The sequence below is a fragment of the Bubalus kerabau genome, chromosome 2 (assembly GCF_029407905.1).
Source record: "Bubalus kerabau isolate K-KA32 ecotype Philippines breed swamp buffalo chromosome 2, PCC_UOA_SB_1v2, whole genome shotgun sequence".
Classification (NCBI taxonomy): Eukaryota; Metazoa; Chordata; class Mammalia; order Artiodactyla; family Bovidae; genus Bubalus; species Bubalus kerabau.
The window spans coordinates 165,678,869-165,700,340 of NC_073625.1; the positions used below are offsets into that span (position 1 = coordinate 165,678,869).

Genomic DNA, 21,472 nt, shown 5'->3' on the forward strand with positions numbered 1-21,472 from the left:
CTAGAAAGGAACATTTTGTCTGAAGACATAAATGTTCAAATTTTCAGTCTGGCCACCAACTTTAAGTCCAGTGAAAGTCTAGCTTAAGAGTGTAGGAAAAAAGACAACTTAAAAAAATAATTAATCTTCATTTCTTTTATGCCAATTTTTCTCATGAGCTCGAGTCTTACTTAGCAGTGCCAAGTCAAATCCTAGGTCTTACTATGAGACATGAGTGGAAAAGATAAAGAAGCAGAAACTTGAAAGTGAATCTTTAGTTTATGGTGCCTGTGCCTTTGGCTTCCCTCCAATTAGTTGGGGTCTTTGTAGGTTTCTGCTGAATTTTCTGTAATAAGTGGGGTCTGACATTTCCTTAGCCTATCCAGGAGGTCAGTTTTATTTCTTGCACAGACTATTTATCTCATTTATTACATTAACAAACCATCGGGATGAGAAACAAACTGGTCTGGATGGAGGCAGCTTTCCTAATTCATGTTAACATATGAGGCAAGATTGCAACATCAACCCTCTTTACAAAAAACAAAAAGCAAAACACAGAAGGTCCAAACCAACCACCCAAGCGAACAAAAAGTCCACTTTTATGAATTTTGCAGACTCTCCAGGTTGTCAGAAGGATTTTTGATCATCATACATTATAGACATTCAAGTTTCAGTACGATTTACCTTCTTGTTCTTTTATTTTATGGAGAACCAGATCTTGTAGAAATAGCTGTACATTATTTGAAAGAAAATGGATTGGAAATAGAAGCCAGCACTGAGCCCTGAAACATGAAATCCTGAGCCTGAATGGTGACTTAAAAATTCATCCTCTCTTAGATAACCTTATTTGATAAAGCTAGGCTGGTGAGAATCTCATGTATGATATGCCATGTTTCTAATATTAAAGGTCTTTTCCTTTACTTTCCTAAACATGTTTTTCAAATTGGTTTCAAGTTGATTTAGCTGCCTCAAGTGGAGTACAGCAAAAGCATAACTGCCCTGAATATGACAGATAGCTAGCAGCTGTTGTTGAAAAACTGACACTGCATTGGAACTGTCTCAACAGAAAAGCTGTGCTTTGCAAAGGCAACATGCTCTGAAATATTTGTGTCTGTGATAAGCTTTTGCATGAAGTCTCTCCTGATGGAAACCCTGAGAAGGTGCATTTGCCATCTTCAGTTTTTGAATCATGAAACTTTCCAAGAAAGCAAAGTAAACCAAGAGATGTTATGTAAGTTTATCAATTCAGGCTCAACATTTTCTACAGTAATTTCATAGATATTTTTATTTCCTATACTGTATATCACAACAGACTCTATGTACGTTTGAATTCACTTTATGATTTTTGGCCTGATGAATGTGTCATTTTCATGTAGGTAGATAATATGGCAATATGTAATGTTAAGTGGGTCTTTGGGAAGAAAATGGAATTTATAAAAATAATCTAATCCATTTAGATATTTTTCAGCTCATCTTGGTGATCTTTTAATCCAAGCTTTTTCTTAAATACTGTATTTGCAATTTAAGCACTGCCACATGCTGCCACCGCTGTTATAAAGATACATTAGATTGATAGAATGATGCTGCATTCTTTATGACTGGAGAAAATAATGACTTCCTCTGTTCTCTCTAATCATGTTTTTATGGTTTGTTTTCCAAAATACTGCATACTTGACCTTAAAAGGGGATAAAGACTGCACATTTCATTTAACGAGTAATAAAAAGTTGGGTTCTCATTTTGCATTTAAACCTATGGGGAATACATTTTACTATAAGATATTTTCATTATGATCCCCAGGTCTCAGACAATTCTGGCTGACTCTGGCTGCTTAAGGACTGTGTATCTCAATAATTGAAAATAGATGCAGTGGACTTTGACCTATTTTACTTTCTGTGTCTCCAAGTTGAAAACTACTTTTTAGTCTTCCATGAGATTTTAAAAAGCCACTATTTCAAGTGAAAGGAAAAACTAAAGAAAACTCATGCTTCATTTTTTTTTCCCCAGTTCTTCACTGTTAACCTTTTCATTGTCCTACTGTTATAAATCCTAGAATGAAAGGTGAAAATGTTACTGCCTGTTGCACCTTGTTTAAAAGGCAGAGCATATCGAATGTACTCTCTAAGAAAATTATATTATTTGAACAGTTTTTTGCTTTAATATTTAGATTTAAGAAAACTGGTTTTCTTCAGACCTTCAGATCTTACATGAGGTAATTTTTGTGTCCAACATTATTCATGTAAATGGGAACAGCCTCAAACAGAGCACTAACAATAGTTAAAATAAAACTGTTTTGAACATAATAAAAAGCTGAAATACTATATTCCTTTGGAAATGAAATGACATTGTAGATAAGAAAAAAATAGTTTGAAACTTTTCCTTTATTTGTTTAGGGACCTGATCTCCCCTGATTTTGGCCACCTTAGACTTTACTCCTAAGTTGTGAGATTGAGGGATAGAATAGATTAAAAGAAAAAAATAAAATAGATTTTCAGAATTTCTACCTGTCAATTTGGGCTGGAGTTTTTAATAAAAGTGCATTATTATTTGTGTACTGAAATGTCTAAAGCACTTCAGTAATGTCCATTAACTCAATAAAGTGCAAAATTTATATGGTAGTGGTGGTAGTTTAGTTACTAAGCTGTGTCCGACTCCAGGGACTGTGGCCCCTCAGGCTCCTCTGTCCATGGCATTTCTCAGGCAAGAATACTTGAGTGGGTTGTCATTTCTTTCTCCAAGGGATCTTCCCAACCCAGGGATCAAGCCCAGGTCTCCTGCATTGCAAGTGGTTTCTTTACCAACTGAGCCACCAGGGAAACCCGGAAAATTTATATATGGATATGATAACCCATATGGGCTTCCCAGATGGTTCAGTGGTAAAGAATCTGCCTGCCACTGCAAGAGGTAGAGGAGATACTGGTTTGATACCTAGGTCAGGAAGATCCCCTGGAGGAGGAAATGGCAACCCATTCTAGTATTCCTGCCTGGATAATCTCATGGACAGAGGAGGCTGGCAGGCTACAGTCCATAGGGTTGCAAAGAGTTGGACACAACTGAGTGACTGAGCCACACACACTTGAAAACCCATACAACTTTTGCCTTAGTTATTGAAGACGGTACAATATTCATCTCTAAGAAGTCTTCGGAAATTTCAAGTAATATATTTTAGAAACTGTATCATTTTATTCTGACTAGCAACAAATGAGAAGTAATTTGATAAGTATATTTATTTTCTTCCTGGATTGATTGTAGGAAGATGCTGAGAGTTTCTGTTATTCTCATTATGCTTCTCTTAGCTTTAGTATTGAATCCATGTTCTGTTGCCTCTTTTCAGAATAAATTATTAGCTTTAATGAAACAAAATATTCATAATTCACCTAATTCATTTAATGATCATTCACAAATTTGATGTTTCTATTGCTTTCTAACACAGTGTAGAAGACATGCTTCATTTATCATTGATTTGATGAATGTCAACTTATTTTCAAAATATCTAAGTGGATCAGCCTTAAAAATTTAATCAGAAATTAGTGACTAAATTATGACTCAGCCTATACATAATCCAGGCAATATACTGCCACTTTCTAAGAAAGTTTTCAGATTTGTATTTTTCAGTCTTCACAATTGACACTCATGACTTCCCAGGTGGCCCAGTCGTTAAATTTCAGCACTTCCACTTCAAGGGGTGCAAGTTAGATCCTTGGTTAGGGAACTATGATCCCACAGGCAGCACAGGGCGGCACTCCCCAGCAAAGCTCACAGATGATGCTCATAATCACAGAAGCCTCATTTCATAAAGGAGGGCAAGACACAAAGTCTGTCTAGATGTTTTTGTGTGTATAGGAGGGGCAGCATTGGTGGATGGGGAGTTGTTGCAGGGTGTCCACTATGTGCTGAGCGTGCTAAGTAATTGCACAAGTCTCATTTTTGTGATGTGAACTTGTATGTTGGGAAAGTACATCACACCTTGACTAAGGTAGCTCATGCCTAGTTTCTCAGCTCTGACTGTTGGTTTCCTTATTGTTGCTCGTAGTGAAATGACAGAGTAGGAAAGGCTTGCAGCAGATTTAGTTATAGGGTCTTGGAGATGTTAGGGATTTTAGAGCTCATATAATCCAATTCTCTAATTTTACAGAGAAGGAAACTGGGACTCAGGAAGGTTAAGCAACTTTCTCAAAATACCACAGTCACCAAGTTATGGGCTTGTCAATCTTCTGGACCATTTTCATGCATTCCAAGTGTTATTTCGGTGGCGTGTGGATAGACTTTCTTAGGCTGAGGATCTTTGGATTAGAAGGATTCCCTTATTTTATTTTTAGACACCCATCTTTTCTTCCTTTGCCATCTTGTTCCATTTTCTCTGGTGACATGTAGATTTTATAAGTATCCCACTGCAGCTTTGTTGGGATTGGGGATTCTGAGAAACCAAACCAGAAATTTGACACTACGGGGCTCGAGTGAAAGTAAATCATGACTTACCATGTATACCAGGGAGCTCAGCCCCAAATTGATGCAAAAATAGCCTAAACCTGCACTTCTTCCCATGTGTTTCAAAATGCATTCTTTCGTGCTTCATTACCTGTTAAACTTTTATCAACATTTTTTTATTCAAGCCAGAGCTTGAAGAATGAAAACCGTAGGAAAGGATCAAAGCATTTGTTCCTCAATTTCCTTGAGCTGTGGTACGAATCCCTTGACATTGGTGAATCTATTCATAGAAACATGTAACCTTCTGAGAAAAAGAAATCACCCAGTATCCAGTCCAGTCAGTGAAACACTCATTCCTTGTGTGTGTGTGTGTGTTAAGATATTATTTCCATAAGCCCATACTTTCTTTGTACTGGCATTGGGATACTATTACTCAACAAGCTACCTTGAATTCATTGTGAAAATAATCTCCCCTGGACAATTTAACAACTATTTTGTAATTTTTTACTTAATAACTGTAAATATTGAAATATCTTAAGATAGCACCATATTTATTATAATAAATGAAAGCACCTTCCTGACTCCCAGCTTTCATCTTCATGAAGTTCTTTTCTCAGTGATTGTTTCTGGCATGTTTGTGCCATTAAGGGTTAATGTGTTTCCACCTTTATATTATGTAAGAAGAGGGCTGCTCTTTAAAGTGTGTATGGGTATACTTAGAGCTGGTTTTGGTTGACACAACTTAATTAGAAGTATAAATTATTACATGACTCTTCCATTCTTCACTGGGAGCTACAGTTAAAATGCTGGCACTGGCTAATTAATAGGCTCGATACTGCCTTATCAGTGAGGCTAGTCCATAAAGGATTTGATGCTTTCTTTCCTGAAACAAACAAAAACAGCTTTGGAACTGTCAGGAAATAACAGCAGCTCTTGATGGCTAATCATTACCAGCTTTTGTCGTGTGGTTGTAATTGTTGCATGAATTCTGCTTCAATCAGGAAAAAATATGCTTAAGTGCCAGTAAAAGTTTTTACGCTGCTATGAAATTTTGCAATTTATGGCTTTGTACAGATCAGCTTGGGTTACTAGGCAACACCAAATGTATCGTTCACTCAAATTATTCCTTAACCCCCTGCATTGCTACAAACTCTAGCAAAAAAAAAAAAAAAACCAACAAAAAAACCAACAACAACGCTGTAATAAACTATGATAACATAGGGTTAAATCTGATGACAAATGTGATACTAAAAGAAAAAAGAAGTTTTTAAAAACTACACTGGATGGAAAGCAATCTGAACATTTAGAGCTGTTTACCTCAGGAAAAAAAAAAAAAGTAGTTCCAAATGAATTTAATGATCATGTAGTTCTCTGATTGGCCATTAAGCAGGCCAGGTTTTTGGCACTTAAGCAATCATATTTGTGATGCTGGTTTTAATTAAGAAGTACACTGCAGGATATTCAATGACCAGGGAAGTGTGGTATTGCTGCTTGCTTGCTGTGCACCCATATGCATTTGAGAGAAGATAAAACCCCGAGATACAATGACTCTTTCTCCATCTTTGAATAGACAGTCTGCCTGAGATTGCGCACTGCTGCACAGACTGAGCCTTAGAATCTGCATGAAGTCTGAGCATTGTCATTTAATAGGCAAGAAATTGCTACTTGTTCCTCAAAGCAGTACCAAATCAAGTGGCAGGGACAGAGCCATAGACACTTCTGGGGTGTTTAATGACTCAGAAGGATATTAGGGAAACCCTAGAATCAGTGTGGGAGCGGCTGTAGTAACCTTGGTTTGTGGTTTGGAAGTGCTTTCTGGCTTGAATGCCTTTAATGTTTTAAGTTTCTGTTATGATTATTCTCAGGCAGCCAAAATGATATCTCACAGTCATCATGTCAAAAGTAACAAAAAATGAGTTTCGAGCAGAAGCTCCCCAAATTTCATTTTAGCCCAGTGTTTGTATGTAGGAAATTCTTCCGGGGTGAAAGCATGTGGCTTACATACCTCGGAAGCAGAGACTGGAATTCAAACTCTGACTGAACTCTGACTCCTGTGCTGGATTGTCACTTTAAAGTTTGAGGAGCACTGCTTCAGATTCCTCCCTGCTGGGAGGGGAGGCCCTTTGCTTTGCTGGTTCAGTGTCTCAGTTGCTGGGAGTCATGACCCTGGGGGGATGTGGAAGTTGTCACTATGAAGAACTAACCAGGACAAGCTGCTACTGAGATGGGATGGCTTATGAGAGCTGCTGCCACATGGAACTCGGTTTCTCTTTCCAGGGTGCGTGCTAAGTCACTTCAGTCATATCCAACTCTTTGTGACCCCACGGACTGTAGACTGCAGGCTCCTATATCCATGGGATTCTCTAGGCAAGAACACTGGAGTGGGTTGCTATGCCTTCCTCCAGGGGATCTTCTCCACCCAGGCATCAACCCAAGTCTCCTATGTCTCCTGCCTTGCAAGTGAATTCTTTACTGCTGAGCTACCAGGAAGCCCTTCTCTTTCCTAATTACCAGCAAACCAACCTTCCCTTGTCTCCATTCCCAGATCCCCTGGGGTTGACATGTCATTGCCTTTAATTACCTTTTTCTATTATCGGAGCTGATCAATGGTACAACTTTAAGAGTCCTTGAAACATCTTCTACTCCAAAGTTCTCTTTCCTCGGATGATATTTAAGAGTTGGCATTCTGCTTCTGAAATTCCGTTCCTTGTAAGGCATTGTCCTGTGTAAAAGCAAAAAACCTCTGGAAGGCTAGGTTCACCTTCCAGGGCTATGGTGTCATTAATGAGGAGGTTACAGAAAATCACTTCCAATAACTTCTCCTTTCTTATAATTGATAACAAAAGAAACTTTATTAGAGACTTTCTGATAGAACTGACTCTTGATAAGGGGCAAGGGAAGAAAAATTTATAAAAGTAAGGTATTTTTAAGTAAGAGGATAACCAAAAAGGTTATGAAAAGAATGTATAGTTCAAGGGAACAAAAATTAATTTTTAACTTCAGTAAATTAAAACATTAATACAAGATACATTTTTTATTTTTAAAAAATGTAAGGTTATATTGACAGCATCACTAATTTTTATGTTTGCATGCAGTAAACAGAGAAAATTATTACTTAGATTGTGTACTTCTAGTTATTAGTTACATAGTAATTTTTATTTTAAAATAAAGATGATGTTTAAAATTTTTCAAATAACTGTGGAATATGGGAACTTCTTAAAAACGAATCCCAATGATATATTAAATGGAGATAAGGAGAAAAAAGGTTGAAAAGGTGGTACCACTTAAAAATATATTGGAAGAACTCCATGAGTGTGTCTTCAGGAGGGGATGCCCACATAGATCATGGGGACTCTTCCATACACAAAGAAGTGGATAGTCCCTGGCACATAGGAAGAGCAGGAAGTGATGTATCAGATTGTCAGAAAAGCATGAGGATTGATGGAACATGAATCCTGAGTAAATCAATTATGGGATCCTCCATTCCATGAGAAATTTTTCTGCTTTCTACCATTAGGACTGGCACTACTATTATTTGAGGACCATTGGACTGTCAGTAACTGGGTAAACAATTCTTTATCTTAGTGGTGTGTTCTGAAATTTCTCTAACGAAATATTCTGAGAGTCTACTACACTGGGGAGAAGATGAGTCTCTGCCTCAGGCATGGCTAATATTCAGCACTGGGGAGCTTGTGACATGAATGACTAGGTTGTTTTCTGTCAGAAAATAAGAGAAGCTGGATTTGCTTCTTCCAAGGGAATTGGTAATGAAAGAGGAAAGAGTTCAGAGAAGGAAGGGGATGATGTGTGAGATGGGGTGAAGATGGGGACTGCACGGGGTCTAGGGTTAAAGGTCCATAGTGATGGGGGGCTTTTTTGATTTAAGGGTATCCCTTAGTTCTTATAGTTGTGTATGTGTGTGTGTGTGTGTATGTGTGTAAGTAATTGGAGCTGTTTCACCTTTGTGTCCCATAGAACAGGGGTGTTCTGGTTTGGAATAGTGAGATGTTGTTTAATGTGAACTAGGGGAAGCAGATGGCTATAATTAGACCACAGAAAGGAAAATTTCTAAGACTTCTGCAGAAAATTCTAGACATCTTGGACTTTCTCAGGGAATCTGAGTTGATCTCATCTAAGATTTTAATGGACCTACAGGTCCCACTGACATCACAACTATATCACTATACCATTGTATGACTCACATCACAGTACTGGATACCCTCACGTCACCACCTCCATTGAATTGTCATGCTCTCAACTTTTATAGAGCATTACAGGAACAATATAAGAATCACACCTAAATGAAAGATGTTGCTTAGAAATGATCTGTGAGGTTGCTCTACATCTCCATTCACCAATTATTTGTGAGAAATTCCTTTAGGAATTCAGCATCAAGAAGACTCTGCTCCATTTCAGAGCCTTGTCTCTTGTCACTTCAATGAAAATTGCTGGAGATGTTGTGATGTTTGTCCCCAGAAGGTCAGAACTCAATATTTTTCTCAGTCACAACTACTTTGTTAAGCCTGCATTATCAGTGGGTTTTGCTTCTTCCTTTTTACTGTCTTTATTTCTGATTTCTAGTTTTGTCCTGCTTTAAAGTCTTCATTAGAAGCTGCTCAAATCCTCTGAGGAAATATTTAGAGTAAAAATAATTCACCCTGATTTTGTTCAATAAAAATTTTGTTAGAATCACGTCAAATGCTAGAAATACTATAGAGTTGGTGGAGCCACCAACTGCACCGCCACGCCCAGTTGTTTCCTTTCTGCATTTAGTGTCTTCTCTGTGGATTAACTGCTCAGTGGAACCCACACCTTCATTTTGTTTTCCATGGCAGTGAGGATGTAACCATTTGGCTTTACATCATGCTACAAGCTGGCCTTTGGTCCTAATATTCATGGGTGAATTTAAAATATACAGCTTGGGGACTTCCCTGGTGGTACAATGAAAAAGAAATCATCTTCCGGTGCAGGGGACATGGGTTCAGTTCCTGGCCCAGGAAGATTCCATATGCCTGGAGTAACTAAGCCTGGGTGCCACAGCTACTAAGCCTGCGCTCTAAAGCCCACGAGCTGGAACTACTGAAGCCCATGAACCTAGAGTCTGCTGCACAACAGAAGACACCAAAGCCCATGCACTGCAATGAAGAGTAGCCCCCTGCTCGCCGCAGCTAGAGAAAACCAGCCTGCAGCAAAAGACTCAGTGCATCTAATTAAAGAAATTAATTAAAAAATAAAATATACAACTTGTTCCACAAGCCTTAATAGATTTGCCTGTTTATCCCCCACCAAACGGCACTGCTCTTTTTCATACAGTTTTCCATGAAATATATTATTTGGATGACATTCACATGCAGTGACATTTAAGAAGGTGAGTAGGAGCACAGAAAAGAGGTGGGGTTATATTTCATGGATAATAAAAATCAGGAGACCAATACTTTCAGATGGATACCACGCACAGCAGGTAATTAATTCACACTGCTGAAATGGTGCTCTTCCCTTCCTTCTGGACCCCAGGGATTCTCAGCTTTGACCCTAGTGACATTTTGAACTAGATAATTCTGTTTGTTTGTTTTGCTATATGGGACTATCTTGTGCATTAAAGAATGGTTAGCAGCTTCCCTGGTCTCTAAACAGTATATGGCAGTAGCACTTTCCTCCCCTAAGTTGTGACATTCAAAACTGTCCCCAGACATTGCCATGTTTCTCTGGGGAGTGGATCATTCCCAGTTGAGAATCATTGATCTACCTCTTTGCTCAACTTTTCTATCATGATATGCTATATTAATACTTTCTTCATTACTACATTTTTTGGATATTTGCAAGTTCTGTCTCTTTATTTATTTATTTATTTTAATAGAAATGCGAGAGTTTTATTTGAGCTAACTGAGGACTATGTGCTTGCGCTCAGTTGTGTCTGACTCTTTGTGACCCTGTGGACTGTGGCTCACCGGGCTCCTCTGTCCATGGGACTTTTCAGGTAAGAATACCGCAGTGGGTTGCCATTTTCTGCTCCAGAGGATCTTCCTAACCCAGGGATTGAACCTACATCTCCTTTATCTCCTGGATTGCAGGCAGATTCTTTATCAGCTGAGCCATCAGGGAAGCCCAAGGATTGTGGCCTGGAGACAGCTCTCAGATGACTGAGGAACACCTCTGGAGAAGCACCACAGTTCTATATCTTGTCTGAACAAAGAACATTAAATAAGTCAGGTACACATTCCATCAAGATGTCAAAAAAGCCAGAGCAGCACGTACACAGTGAGTCCACACTATATTTTACACGGACATTCTTTACTTTGGGTCAGTGTGCCCTTTTCTCTAATAATTGAGGCAGATGTACAGTGCATGCTTCAGTTCAGTTCAGTCACTCAGTTGTGTCCAGGTGATTTATGATATTAGCTTCAGATGCACAGCATAGTGACTCAGTGTTTTTATAGATTATACACTATTAAAAGCTATTTCAACATAATGGCTGTAATTCCCTGTGTGTACATGCTCAATCACTCACTCGTGTCTGACTCTTTGTAACCCCATGGACTGCAGCCCACCAGGCTCCTTTGTCCATGGGATTCTCCAGGCAAGAATACTGGAATAGGTTGCCATTTCCTACTCTAAGTGTTCTTCCCGACCAGGGATTGAACCTGAGTCTCCTGCATTGGCAGGTGGCTTCTCTATCACTGAGCCACCTGGGAAGCCAGTGTGTGTGTATACACACACAATATCTTCTTTATCCATTCGACTGTTGATGGACACTTAGGTTGCTTCCATTGTAAATGTTGTAAATGTTGCTGCTATGAACATTGGAGTGCCTGTATCTTTTTGAATTACTGTTTTCATTTTTTCCAGATACATACCCAGGTGTGAAATTGCTGGGTCACATGGTAGTTCTATTTTCAGGTTTTTGAGGAACTTGCATACTATTTTTGTATAGTGACTGCATCAATTTACATTCCCACCAATAGAGTACAAAGATTTCTTTTTCTTTACATCAACATTTGTTATTTGTAGACTTTTTGATGATAACCATTCTGACAAATGTGAGCTGATATCTCACTGTGGTTTTGCTGTAAATTTGTCTAATAATTAGTGATGTTGAGCATATTTTAATGTTCCTGTTAGCCAACTGTATGTCTTCTTTGGAAAAATGACTATTTAGGTCTTCTGCCCACTTTTGATTTTTTTTTTTAAATTGAGTTTTATGAGCTGTTTATATACTTTAGATATTAACCACATGTCTTTCAATTTATTTGCAAATATTTTCTCCCATCCTGTTGGTTGTTTTTTTGTTCTTTTGTTGGTTTCCTTTGCTGTGCAAAAGGTTTTACGTCTAATTAGGTCTGGGATTTCTTTGGAAGGAATGATGCTAAAGCTGAAACTCCAGTACTTTGGCCACCTGATGTGAAGAGTTGACTCATTGGAAAAGACTCTGATGCTGGGAGGGATTGGGGGCAGGAGGAGAAGGGGACGACAGAGGATGAGATGGCTGGATGGCATCGCTGACTCGATGGACGTGAGTCTCAGTGAACTCTGGGAGTTGGTGATGGACAGGGAGGCCTGGCATGCTGCGATTCATGGGGTCGTAAAGAGTCGGACACGACTGACCTGATCTGATCTGAGGTCTCATTTATTTATTTTTGCTTTTATTTCTTTTGCCTTATGGGCAGATCCAAAAAATATCACTACGATTTATGTCTGCTTGTGTTGTCTTCTGGGAGTTTAATGGTTTCAGGTCTCACATTTAGGTCATTCATCCACTTTGATCTTATCTAATCTCATTATTCTACATGTAGCTGTCCAGTTTTCCCAGCACCATTTATTGAAGAGACTGTCGTTTTCCCACCATATATTCTTGCCTCCTTTGTCATAGATTAATGACTGTAAGTTAGTGGATTTATTCTTGGACTCTGTTCATTTCACTGATCAATGTGCCTGTTTGTGCCAGTACACTTCTGTTTGATTACTGTAGCTTTGCAGTATAGTCTGAAGATAGGGAGTGTGATACTTCCAGCTTTGTTTGTTTGTTTTTCTTTTTCTCAAGATTTCTTGGGCAATTAAGTGTCTCTTGAAGGTGCATGGAAATTTTAGGATTACTTATATTAGTTCTGTGAAAAACGTTGTGATATTTTGACAAGGATTACATTAAGTCTATAGATTGCCTTGAGTAGTATGGTCATTTTAATAATATTAACTCTTCCAATTTGAGAGCCTGGGATCTTTCCATTTCTTTGAATTGTCTTCAGTTTCCTTTATCAGTGTTTTATAGTTCTCAGATAATAGGTCTTTCACCTTCTTGGTTAGGTTTATTCCTAAGTATTTTAATTTTTTGATGTGATTTAAATGGGATTCTTTTCACCCTATTTTTATGATATTTCATTGTTAGTGTAAAGAGAGACAAAAATTTCTGTATGCTAGTCTTGTATCCTGTTACCTTCCTGAATTCATTTACTAGTTCTAATTGTTTTTGTGTGTAGTCTTTAGGGTTTTCTATGTAGAATATCATGTTATCTGCATATAAAGACAGTTTTACCTCTTTCCTTTCAATGTAGATATCTTTTATTTCTTTTTCTTGTCTGATTGTTGTGTGTAGGACTTCGATACTATGTTGAATAGAAGTCATGAAAGTGAGAATTCTTGTCTTGTTTCTGAATAAAACGAGAAGGCTTTTAGCTTTTCACTATTCAGTATTATGTTGGTTATGGGCTTGTCTACAATGACTTTAATTGTGTTGAAATATGTTCTCTATACTTTGATAAGAGTTTTTATCATGAATGGATGTTGAATTTCATCAAGTGTTCCTCCTACAGCAATAAAGATGACCATATGGGTTTTGTCTTTCCTTTTGTTAATATAATGTATCACATTGATTGATTTGCATATATTGTACAATCCTGTGACCCTGGAATGAATCCAACTTGATCATGGTCTATGATCTTTTTTGTGTATTGTTCTGTTTAGTGTGCTAATGTTTTATTGAGGATTTTTGCATCTTATATTCATCAAAGATATTGGCCTTTAATTTTCTTTTACTTTTTTTTTTGTTTTGTTTGGTCTGGTTTTGGTATGTGGGTAATGGTGGCCATGTAGAATGAATCTGGGAGTGTTTCATCCTCTTCAGTTTTTTTGGAATAGCTGAAAAGGATAGGTATTAACTCTTCTTTATATGTTTAGTAGAATTTCCCTGTGAAGCCATCCAGTCCTGGACTTCCATTTACTAGGTTTTTTTTTTTTTTTTTTTAATTGCAAATTCAGTTTCACTACAAATGATCAATCTATTCAGGTTGTCTGTTTCTCTTTGATTCAGTCTTGGCAAGTTATATGATTTTAGATATAAGTACGTTTCTTTTAGGTTGTTATAATATTCTCTTATAATTTTCTTGTGTCTTTGTGGTATCATTTGTTATTTCTCCTCTTTCATTACTTATTTAAAAAAAATTTTAATTAAAAAATTAAACTTTTTGCTTTACATTGGAGTATAGTTGATTAACAATGTTGTGTTAGTTTCAGGGGTACAACAGAGTGATCCATTAATACATATATATGTATATGTTCTTTTTCAAATTCTTTTCCCAATTAGGTTGTTAAAGAATATTGAGCAGTTTCCTGTGCTTTTCAGTTTCTAGTCAGTTTTCAATGAGAATTATTTAACATGTAGATTTATTTTTGATATGTTCATGGGGAGAGATGAGTTCCATGTCCTACTCTGCCCATCTTGATTCATCTCCTCTATTACTACTTTCTGATTCACACTGGTTGTTGGAATTTTCATCATGTCATGGTCATCCTCTCAGCCTATGGCTGGATCACCTTATTTTTAAGTGTTTTCTGTGTAAACACTCCTTTGTACCTGTTCTGCATCTCGAAGCAAAGGTGAAGAAGTGAGCATCCTTTTCCTGAACTGTTACAGCTCTCTTCTTAGCTTTCACTGTCCTGTATAGTATCCACTGTGAGGTGATTTTCAATGATACTGCTAGAACTGTCCTCAAGACTCATGGCTATGATCTTACTGCCTTTATTCTTCTGGTCTCTGGATACAGTTGAGATAAATTACACTTCTGCTTTCATTATTCCAGGTATATTCTTCATTTAAATTTATTGCCAAATCTAAACTGTATAACTTAAAAGGAAATCTCTCAGAATGTAATTTCTCCAGAATGTTTTCTCAAAAGAACTTCATTCCATTAAGTTGTAAGAAGATAAAATTTGACATTAAAAATTAATTTAGGAATTTCCTTCCCCCTTCCATTTAGTAAATGCTGTCTAAATTCTTGGCTACAACAAGGACTAGAGCATTGAACTAATTACTGTGGCAGTTAGCAATCATAGCCTGTTTATTTGCTAGACTCAATATAAGCTCATCCAAAATCAAATTACAATAAATGTAAAAACTAGTATTATGCTGTATAAGGTCAATTAGTGCTTTCCATTAATGAGCCAAACTTTCAAGGACAAATATTATTGAAATTCTAACTTAAGACCTAGTAATTATGTTTAAAGCAAAGCAAAATAATACACATGTTGATTTTGTGTAGACTTGGGCAATATTTTGGAAGGTACCCACATGATTCATATTTTGTGATGCTATTTTCTTGGAAGGAGGCAACATAGTTTAACAAATAAGAACACAGATTTTGCAGTCAAAGTGTCTGGGTTCAGATTTCAGCTCTGGCACTTGCTAGTCATGTTACCTTGGATCAAATATACAAAATCTCTTAGCCTGTTTTGTCTCATTGGATGATAGTAGAACTGATAAGACTGGTTGTTGTGAGGATGACAAATATAATGCAGATAAGCAGAGAACTATGTCTTATATTAAGAATTTGATAAATGGTGGCTATAATGATTTTGCTGAAGATTGGATTTTAGTTGATTATTTTGACGGGAAGCTCATCCCCAACCAGCTTGAGAAAAAAGGGGAAGTCTGGAGGCTAGTGTTGGCTCCTGGCACAGAAAGTCAGTTCTTGAATGACATCGTAAAGGCTTGGTTCCTCTCCAATTCTTGGTCCATTCCTTCATTATTTTGGTCTCATACATTGCCTTTTCTTATGTTGCCTGTGAAAACATCAGAAAATTTCTGCCTTGCCTTTTTAGTGACCAGATGCTACATCTGCTTCTCACATCTACTTAATAAGTTCTGTATGAGGAGAAGTATCAATAATTTCAGATATGCAGATGACACCACCCTTACGGTAAAAAGTGAAGAAGAACTAAAGAGCCTCTTGATGAAAGTGAAAGAGGAGAGTGAAAAAGTTGGGTTAAAACTCAACATTCAGAAAACTAAGATCATGGCATCTGGTCCCATCACTTCATGGCAAATAGATGGGGAAACAATGAAAACAATCAATTCAGTTCAGTTCAGTTGCTCAGTCGTGTCAGGACTCTTTGTGACCCCGTGACTGCAGCTCACCCGGCCTCCTATCCATCACCAGCTCCTGGAGTTTACTCAAACTCATGTCCATTGAGTGGGTGATGCCATCCAGCCATCTCATCCTCTGTCATCCCCTTCTCCTGCCTTCAACCAATCCCAGCATCAGGGTCTTTTCTAACGAGTCAGTTCTTCGCATCAGGTGGCCAAAGTATTGGAGTTTCAGCTTCAGCATCAGTCCTTCCGATGAATATTCAGGATTGATTTCCTTTAGGATGAACTGGTTGGACTCATTGCAGTCCAAGGGACTCTCAAGAGTCTTCTGCAACATCACAGTTCAAAAGCATTAGTTCTTCGGTGCTCAGCTTTCTTTGTAGTCCAACTTTCAAATCCATAAATGACTACTGGAAAAACCATAGCTTTGACTAGATGGACCTTTGTTTGTAAAGCAATGTCTCTACTTTTTAATATGCTGTCTAGATTGGTCATAGCTTTTCTTCCAAGGAGCAAGTGTCTTTTAATTTCATGGTTTCAGTCACCATCTGCAGTGATTTTGGAGCCCCCCCAAAATAAAGTCTGCCATTGTTTCCCCATTTATTTGCCATTGAGTGATGGGACCGGATGCGATGATCTTAATTTTCTGAATGTTGAGCTTTAAGCCAGCTTTTTCACTCTCCTCTTTCACTTTCATCAAGAGGCTTTTGAGTTCCTCTTCACTTTCTGCCATAAGGGTGGTGTCATCTGCATATCTGAGGTTATTGATATTCTTCCTGGTAATCTTGATTCCAGCTTGTGCTTTCTCCAGCCCAGCGTTTCTCATGATGTACTCTGCATATAAGTTAAATAAGCAAGGTGATAAAAACAGCCTTAACATACTCCTTTCCCTATTTGGAACTAGTCTGTTGTTCCATGTCCAAAACTGGAACTGGACATTGAAACAATGACAGACTTTATTTTTGGGGGGCTCCAAAATCACTGCAGATGGTGACTGAAGCCATGAAATTAAAAGACTCTTGCTCCTTGGAAGAAAAGCTATGACCAACCTAGACAGCATATTAAAAAGCAGAGACATTACTTTGCCAACAAAGGTCTATCTAGTCAATGCTATGGTTTTTCCAGTGGTCATGTATGGATGTGAGAGTTAGACTATAAGGAAAGCTCAGCACCAAAGAACTGATGCTTTGAACTGTGGTGTTGGAGAAGACTCTTGAGAGTCCCTTGGAGTGCAAGGAGATCCAACCAGTCCATCCTAAAGGAAATCAGTCCTGAATATTCATTGGAAGGACTGATGCTGAAGCTGAAACTCCAATACTTTGGCCACCTGATATGAAGAACGGACTCATTTGAAAAGACCCTGATGCTGGGAATGGTTGAAGGCAGGATGAGAAGGGGACAATAGAGAATGTGATGGTTGGATGGCATCACCGAGTCAATGGATATGAGTTTGAGTAAGCTCTGGGAATTGGTGATGGACAGGGAAGCCTGGCGTGCTGCAGTCCATGGGGTCGCAAAGAGTAGGACAAGACTGAGTGACTGAACTGAATGGAACTGAACTGGGGTGTTCAGCCAGGATTCCTATTTCTTCTATTGTTCAGTTTTTCAAAAAAGCTTTGTAAGACATGAAAAGAATCAAGAAATAGGCCCAAGGGCATATATGGCTCATCATCATTTTGATATTTGAAGCAAAACAATCATAACAGCAAACTGGCTTTTAATAGTTTCAAAATTAACATCGTTTATTTATCAAATTTAACTCTTGGGCACATAGATAAATATTTTCCTATCATGCTGTTTGAAGGGCAAATCTCAGGGTGCTTAAAACCTTAGAGAGTTATTATGCAAAATTTCTTTATATGAATGACTTAGAATTAAATATTAATAAAGCTAAATTCTCTCATTCTAAGGTTTTTTTTTTTTTTTTTTTTTTTTTGGTGGTGGTGGGGGAAAGACAGTAATCTAATTCTGCCTCTTTCTCATAGTCAAAATTCAGTTATCTTATTTCTCAAGTAAGGTGGGTAGGCTTGTTGAGTGAAGGCCTTTTCTGTTTTATATGGACAGGGTAGGACGCAGTGTTCACAAGGTCTGTGAGAGCTGGAGAACATCCAGATGATGGAAAGAAGGCAGGATCCAGGTAGCATATACACCATATATTTGAGCAGGAGTTTCAGGGTGCTCATTTCCTCTCTTTACTTATATTTAATGGTTTGCTTAATACTTATGATTTCTTGGGCAAGAGAAGAGTGTTTTACCAGTGTGACACCTCAGGGGAAGATCTCCGTTTATAATAATTTACACTAGTAGGTACTGTAGTACCCTTAGTCCCAGCTAAATTTGAGTCCTCTATCAGCACACCTCTTCCCCTCTAACACACTACTGGGTGCCCTGGTCCTCACCCTTTCATAAGGACACTTGTGAAAAAAGGACAATCCGCATGGTCACTTATTAAAGATAGAGATCAAGATATTTGGGGCCTAGACTGATATCTTCTTGCTGGATGGTCAGTGGGTGATGTATTGACCATAACAGCAAGGAGATTCGTATTGGTGAAGTAGGAAGGAACACATGCAGATCTCAGCTCCAGAATATTATATTCTGTCCTAATTAGAGACATGAATGCTGGTTCTAAGTATAAAGTGGGCAGAGATAGAGCTGGGCATATAGCACAGATAGAATCAGGGACTCAGGTATCTCTAGAACTTTCTTGCTCTGTTAACTTCACTCCCAGTAGAGACTAGATTTATCCAGAGTGGCAACATGGTTGCTATTAGATCCCAAGCTTACATCACACAACTTCTCTCTCAGTAACTTTCAACCCCAGTTGGACCAACTCTTCAGAGTCTGTTTAAAAAGTCCTTAGAGAAAAGGCTGTGAATAGTTCATTTCAAGCCTTATTGATGAACTATGGCCTGGGGATAGAGTTAGGTAGGAAAATGGACATATTCTTGGGCGAGTTGGGAAATTCCCATGGTAAGGGGAGAGGGACATTGTACAGATAGTTCCACAGTGTCCTCTACAGAAGTCCATCAACAAGAGTGGCTGCAGTTATGGATGTCATATTTTAACTGATTTAGTCACATTGTTAAATTTGGAGAGTCTGGCTCTTTGATCGTCAGCTCCCATATTCCACCTCTTGCATTTCCCTTTACATTTATTTTCAGTCTTATCAAAACCAACAGTGGATAATTCAGAGGACTTTTTCCTTCCCCAAATGCAGCCTGCAATATATAAAGTTTGTTGAATTTTGCCCCATACCATTTTCTGCTGTTTATCACTTGCTTACCTTCCTGATATTTAGATTCTTTCCAGTGGATCCACCATGGTTCTAGCGACTTAAGCATCTGTATGCAGCTCTCCTGGAGGTGTGCACCCTGACTTTTGAGGCAGTTTGTGGCAGTATCCAGGCCTCCGCTGCTTCTCAATTTTTTCATATCTCATCTGCTCTTGATTTATTTTCTTCACGGCTCTCAGGGAAATCATCCTCTATGCCAGTGTTCAAAATCCCCTGGGACTCCATTTCTTCACTCATTTCACTTCACTTTTGTGACCTGTCTGAATCTATTTTCTCTTCTTTGGAGCCTTTCCATGGATTGGCAGTCAAGCTACTTCTCACTTGGCTTCCTTTCATACTCCCTATAACAGCTGGTTGAAATGTTTACTGTGCATTTTAAGCTGTATGTTACATAACTCTAGTCCCCTAGCATAGAATAGGTAACCATACAAAATTTATTGAGTCCATGAATTAATCAATTATTGGCTGAAAAAATGAATTTATCGTGGGGGAAACTAGGATTGAAATGTAAATAGAAATATACAAATACATATATTGCACTTGAGTTCCATTGAGCACCTAGATCCTCATGGTGAATATTCCTGTCTTATTAATTTACAAAATATCCCAAGAAATAATGAATCCACCTAACCTCTAAATATGTTAATAAATAACAAACCATGGCATACCATCTTAAGATTTAGGTAAGTTGTTTCAACTTCAATATTAAGTTGATCTCACTGAAAAAGCAAGATTAATCATGAAGTTATCAATATCTATTTCACAAAATAGGGTGGGGAAATCACTGTATAATTTGATGAAATAAAAGTGAAAACAAGGCCTGAAACTTATTTATACCAGTTAATCAATACATGAGATAGAGGGTATCTGATTACAATTATTAATATCTACCAGAAATCTTATCACCTATGACTTATAAAATGCTCTAGCAAGTTTGAAGTACTGGTAATCATTTGGCTTAAATGACTATTGAATGAAAAATGAGCTGTTACACAGCAGACGTGGAGGGAGCTCAAATAGGGTAAGTTTATGCTGTAATTTGGAGAAGGCAATGGCACCCCACTCCAGTACTCTTGCCTGGAAAATCCCATGGATGGAGGAGCCTGGTAGGCTGCAGTCCATGGGGTCGTGAAGAGTCCGACACAACTGATCGACTTCACTTTCACTTTTTACTTTCATGCATTGGAGAAGGAAATGGCAACCCACTCCAGTGTTCTTGCCTGGAGAATCCCAGGGACGGCGGAGCCTGGTGGGCTGCCATCTATGGGGTCGCACAGAGTTGGACACAACTGAAGCGACTAAGCAGCAGCAGCAGCATGCTATAATTTGAGACCAGCTAGAATTTATTTTTTAGAAGTGATTCTTTGTGAAAATAGTAAAGAATGTTTGGAGGTAGTGGCTGGTATTATATACCTGTGAAATTTAAAAAATCATATAAAAGGAAAACGAGGCACATATAACCACAGTTATTCACTAAATAACTGTATCCTTGGGAATGTGAACATAATATGATGCTTCATGAATCCTGCCCAACGCCCAAGGCCTCCCTCTAAATGCTCTCCCAACCACACCTCCCATCAGCTCCTTTATTTATCACACTCGTCTTTGGCCACTGTTGATGGAGTCAGATGAGTACCTGCTCTGTGCGGATTCTCCAGAATGACAATGGCCTCTAGGATGAGGCAGCTGCCAAGGGCAGAAGAAATATTACAGCACTTTCTTCAATGCAGTTGCATCCCTGCTTTTGCACATGGCACTTGAATCTTTCCAGTAAAATTCCCTTTTCTGCTGAAATCTATTAAACATTCCTTGCTGCGGAGGCTATGGTGAAATATGGTAGCATTGAAAACAGTTATGTTTTCTGGAAAATATTTGGCAAAAGGTATGTTAAGAATATTAAAAATGTTCATATCTGTATAATCATTTGTGCCACTTCTAGGAGTGTATCAGAAAGGATTTATCAGATTCATATACTTGAATGTTTAGATACAGTATAAATTATGATACTGAAAAATCAGAAAAATTAAATGCTCAAAAATTTGAATACTAGCAAACTGGTGTGTCTGTATTTTGTAATGATATACAGTTACTTATTTATTCTTACATTTGTTTGGCAGTACCCAGTCTTAGTTGTGGCACACAGGATCTTTAGTTACGGCTTGTGGGATCTAGTTCCCTGACCAAGGGTCACACCTGGGTCCCCTATATTGGGAGCATGGAGTCTTAGCCACTGGACCACCAGGGAAGTTCCCTACAATAAAGACTCAATAACTGTTTTTCTAAAACAAGTGTTAAATTGTTTTAGAAAAAAAATTTAATGGTGTAGCAAACTACTATGCTATGTCATTAAATGGAAAATTTGCATACAAAATACATTATGATTTCAGTATCATGATTTAAATATGTATGTGTATAT

At 38.0% G+C, this 21,472-nt stretch overlaps 1 long non-coding RNA gene across 1 annotated transcript in view; it reads left to right on the plus strand.

Annotated features, from left to right (window-relative positions):
• LOC129644059 (uncharacterized) overlaps nucleotides 1–10,825 on the plus strand; it is a 202,455-nt gene extending 191,630 nt beyond the window's left edge. Inside the window, exons 7-8 of the long non-coding RNA XR_008710718.1 lie at nucleotides 10,314–10,382; nucleotides 10,477–10,825. This is a non-coding gene — a long non-coding RNA (uncharacterized LOC129644059). The remainder of the gene's footprint in view (nucleotides 1–10,313; nucleotides 10,383–10,476) is intronic.
• The last annotated feature ends 10,647 nt before the right edge of the window (nucleotides 10,826–21,472 follow it).